We start from the raw sequence: 5,170 nt of genomic DNA, 5'->3' as shown, positions 1-5,170 counted from the left end.
CCCATGTACCTGGGAGGCTATAAATAATAAATTATATGGAGTTCTGCAAGTAAAACAACTTCTGCCCATTGAGCTGGCCTTTGCTTTGTTCTTCACTCTGAGGGTATGCTCTACGCTGCACTCATGGAGTGTGATTGCAGGCGGTTTACACATACCCAAGCTAGTTTTAATCTAACTACAGTTGAGCCTCCTAAATCTGGGACTCACTAGTCTGGCAACATCCGTGGTCTGGCAGGATCACGGATGTTGCTGGACCAGGGAGCCCCAGTGCCCCGGAGTGCAAGCCAGTCAGGAGTCCAGCAGTAGAGAACCCCACCATAGGGACTGGCGAGCCCCTTCCTGGGGAGCTACAGCTGGGTGCAGCAGAAGCAGGGCAGCCTCAGAGCCCTGATCCAGAATGGCAGCAGCGAGCAGCGGGGCGGCCACGGAGCCCCAACCTGGCACAGCACAGTGGGCCAGCTGCAGAGCCCTGCCCCAGCGTGACAACAGTGGGGCAGCCACAGAGCTGCGACCTGGTGGGGCAGCTGTGGAGCCCAATGCCCAACAGAAGCAGGGTAGCGGCGATTGGAGAGCTCCATTCCATAGAGCCCCAGCCTTTGACAGAAGCCAAGCCTAAGGCCTGTAGCATCAGGGCTGGAGCAGAGCCAGCCAGAGGGAGGGGCAGTGTCCTGGGATGCTGGTGGCAGGGGCCTCCCCTGATCTGGCAGTTTCCCTTATTTGGGATGGGGCGGGTCCTGAGGGTGCTGGACCAGCCAGGGAGGTCCAACCTGTTGCTCAGATACTGGAGCAGTGATGTTGGAAGAGCACCTCCTTTGGTGCAGGCTCTATAAGGCTGCCTGGAACCCTGAGTAACCACAGCTATCTTGTGCCGAAGCCAGTGCTGTCTTGGCTTTTCTCCTCCAGTACTTACTCTAGCTAGGGTATATTTACATGTGCTATCCATCCCTCAAGGTACATCTAGACACCAATCCTAAATTGCTTCTCTTGATTCAGATTCATCCAAAAGCAGAGAAGACAAATATGCTACATTTTGTAACTTGAATAACAAGAGTTCCTTTTTTTCCTTTTTAATATATTCTTTAGTTTTTCAATAAAGTAAGCAACAAATTTGGATGAATCATGTCCTCTAGCCTTCTTCAACTGAATATTTCCCCCCAAGCATAAAGAAGTCTTAGAAATATAGCATACATTTTCTGCAAGAACAAAAATTAAATGAAATACCAGTTGCCTGTCCAGGATAAAGAAAAGTTCAAATCTCAACTCTCCTACATAACAGAACGCAACATTAATTAATCACCAACCCCCTAAATAGGGTGCTAGGTGCTAGCCAGCCACTAAAGAAAGGCATGGCTCCTGTCTCAAAAAGCTCACAATCTAAAGCCTGAATTTTTCATTTAGATCCATTAGCACAAAGTCTTAAACTCATGCCGAGTGTGGTCAAGTTCAGTGCGACACTACATGGCTACTCCTGTTCCATGCAAATGGATCAAGTTCAAGATTGGGGCCTAAAAATTACACAATGAACAAAAAAAAGTGGTTACAACAAACAATGGAGCAGGGCTAAGCGAGAGAAAGACACGTCATACAAATACATAATAACCAGGGTATTTTATAAACCCTCATAGAGGTTCTTTTCCAGGTTATTTGGGGTCTGGTTGTCCTAGGTGTCCCATTCTACCATGGCTGTATATCCAGGTGACCAACCGCTCATGAATGGTAATCATCATGAGATTCTGTAGAAGAGGAGAGGGATCTAGATTGGAGAGCTGACAGTAAGAAAATTGAAGAAAGACAATGGATATGGGATATGACTTGATGGTATTCTTCAGAACTTTCCTAGGCCACCAAAAGCTACCACTTATCTGCTTTGAGAACTGGTGACTCCTGGTTCAGCCCTCTATTCTAAAATCAATTACAGCCAACGAACCTCAGTTCTGGCATCACACTTATGGATACTGCATCTGCATCATCTTCCTTTGCAACCACTCAGAATGATCAGCTGTTTTATCAGCCTGACTTATTTGGTTTAGTCCAGTCAAGTCATCAAGCCTGTACAGTTTCGAGAATAGTCTCTCAAGCTCCTCACCATTGCCTGTGACTTCACTGTAGGCTGTAGTTTTGGGATCTACACTGAATAGTGGCTCTATTCTTGTGGGGTTCACCATCCCTACAATGTTAAGCAGTCAATTCTCAGGGCCGCAGGCAGACAATCACAAGACTTTAGGCTATCGCAAGCGACAAAGACGGTGTACATGTTCTACATGAACCTCTTTCCCCATGTTCTCAATGAAATGGTCACAGGGTGGCTTTTTGTAGCCTTACTACACCCTATGATAGAGTCTTGATTATAGGGTTTGACATTCACCCTACAGGAGTGGGCAGCAGAGCATCAGTGGAAGGTAAGGTGTTAGGAAGGTGTTGCTGGCTGGCACTCTGGGGAGGCTGAGATCTCTATAGTGCTGCCTTGCTAACTAGGTCCAATTAGGAAAATCAACAGTGAACAGCATCTTCTTCCCCTAAAAGTTCCAGGACTAATGAGAGAATTGGCAAACCTAAGTGCAACCTCCCTATCCAGATGGGTTATTAAAATCCCAGCCATGCAGCAGAGTCAACCCTTCCTCAGCAAATGAGGGTGATTCTTCCTGCTTCAAGAACTTGACTCAGCCTAAGGAGAAGCATAAAAAACCTGACTCAGCCTAAGGAGTTATGGACACATCTTGAAATGAAAGTACTATGAAATGTAAATATTTACCTAGACGTATGCATGTCTGCATATGTATAATAGTTTACACATATACCCACTTAAAATATGTAGAAACTTCAGTTATACAATAGTGTGAAAGTCGTATTTGTTTATGGTGCATGATGAGAGGAACAGAGGAGAAATACGAAACTCAGAGGGACGGAGAAGCATGGCATTGGGAAACAATGGAATCCAGTGGGTAGGGTTCTGGCACATCTCTGAGGATTATGGTGTGAAAAAACTGTCCATGATTGTAGAAGCTGAACATATTCTCTAATATTTACCTGGCTGGTTTCTTGATCTCAAATTAGAAATACATTTATTGTACAAATCACTGGCATGTTTACTCACACATCAAGTGTATAATAAAGAGGATAGATGCATCATTAGCAAAGGCAATAACAAGGATTTACAAATAATGGAAAAAAAGGAAAAATCATTACTCTCTATTTAATGGCTTCAACTGGAGTGACTGAGCTTTTCAAATTGGTCTCATATGTTAGTTACTTTCAATGACAGATGCATATATTTTACCAGAAGGGGTAACTGCAGGATTTGTGTTAAAATGAACTTTGCTCTGGCTTATAAAGCATTATTGTATACAGGAGCAGCAAGGCAGCAATCCAACAGAGGCCACGTATCCACTTGCTGTACTGAAGATCGATCTTCTGGCATTTGATTTAGTGAGTCTAGCAAGGACCTGCTAGATCCAATGCTGAGAGCACACCCAGTCAGTGCTGTACTACTACTCTTTGCAAGGAGCAAGGGAAGCCCAGGAGCATTTGCTGCCATTGACCTCTTGTTGTGAAGATTGCACCAAGCTCGGCTTAAGGTACATCGACTCCAGTTACGTTATTTATGTGACTAGAGTTAGATACTTTAAGCCAACATTCTGAGTCTAGTATAGACCTGGCTAGAGTTGCTCTTTCTTTCTGAAATAAGCATATTGAATTCCATGAAGTTTATTGTATGTAGTGGCTCTCAAATGAGACATTAAAAAGCAGGCCTGTTGACTTTCCATAAATGTTAAGTACGTTAATCTAAAAATATGATCGTGTCCCTGATTTCTTGGACAAAACTTTTCCTTTTGGCCTTCTTGTGTGTTATGCTTAATAGTTACTTCAGTGCCATGCCAGAGATGATTGCATTCTAGTAGTGTTATGAATACCATATATAATTAAGCATGTTTGGAGTAAAAGGTTATAATACATTTATTTCCTCATCAAAATCACTTTTAATTAATTTAAAATTTCAGAATTTTACTCTGAAATTAATACAGCAGATAAGGGATAATATCTTTTCAGATTATATACAACCGTGACTCAAGTTTTTGAAATGTAGCAGAGTTTGGCGCACAAACCACAAGAGTCCAATTTTTTTTTCTATTGCTCACTTTGTAAAACCAGAAGTGGAGAAAGTATCCACTTGTCCTTGATAAGGTTGAGACATTTTACAATAAAAACCATTACAAAACACAAAATAAATAATAAAAAATGGCCAAAGTCCAAACCTCTATATTGAAATTCTGATGCACCACAAAATTAAGATTTGTGCAGTGGTAGTAATTTGTCTTATGACATTTAGTCTCAAGTGCCTAAATCTCTTTTGAAAATATGAGATTTAGTTTCCTAAATCAGGTAGGTATTGCGTCACTGAGCACAGCAATGCCTTCATAGCTTTAAAAATCTGGGCCTCAATGCCTTTGTATGGGGAGAGTGAAGTTTCCTTACCCAGAATAATTACATTCCCAGCCCTTATATTGGAGATAGTATCAAGGTAGACCAATGCACTCCTCTTATTGAATGTGCAGCTGAATAGACAAACAATAGAACTTAGCGAAGTGGGACAAGACAAAGAAGATCAAGAGCATATAAACTATCATTACAGCATTAAAGCACAAACACTATGGTTAGGATGTTAACCTCTAAGGAGAAATTCTTTTACTCCTTACACAATAAGAGAGACCATAACTTTTACTTTAAAAACTTGCTGATACAAGAAAAGAGGAGAGAAAGGGTGGGCAAAAATGCTTCAGAGGGTAGATAAGGGCAGTCTGATCTTCAAATGGGTCAGAGATGAACAAGATCCTATGCTGACCAGTGAGTACTTCAAATATAAGGGAGATGTAGAATGTAAGATATCTACCTTTTCTCAACTGGGAAAGTGTACCAATAATTTTGCACTGAATTTACCTATTTTTTTCCATGTGTAGGTATTAAAAGGGCTTTCATTAGATTTGATAATTAAGAAAAAATGGAAAGGAATTTTAAATGAGTTGTTCTTGTTATGACATTTAAGATTTAGTCTGGTTTTTTTCGGGGTGAGCATGGGAGTGGTAAATTCACAAAAATGCCTCGTGAAGGAATAGAATAAGCCTCCACACCTTGAAAGGAGATGATAAATCACCATGAATCAGAGTATTGGGTT

Source organism: Pelodiscus sinensis, chromosome 2 (genome assembly GCF_052426305.1).
Source record: "Pelodiscus sinensis isolate ZL-2025 chromosome 2, ASM5242630v1, whole genome shotgun sequence".
NCBI classification, from domain to species: Eukaryota; Metazoa; Chordata; order Testudines; family Trionychidae; genus Pelodiscus; species Pelodiscus sinensis.
Note: the sequence above shows the minus strand (reverse complement) of the source record.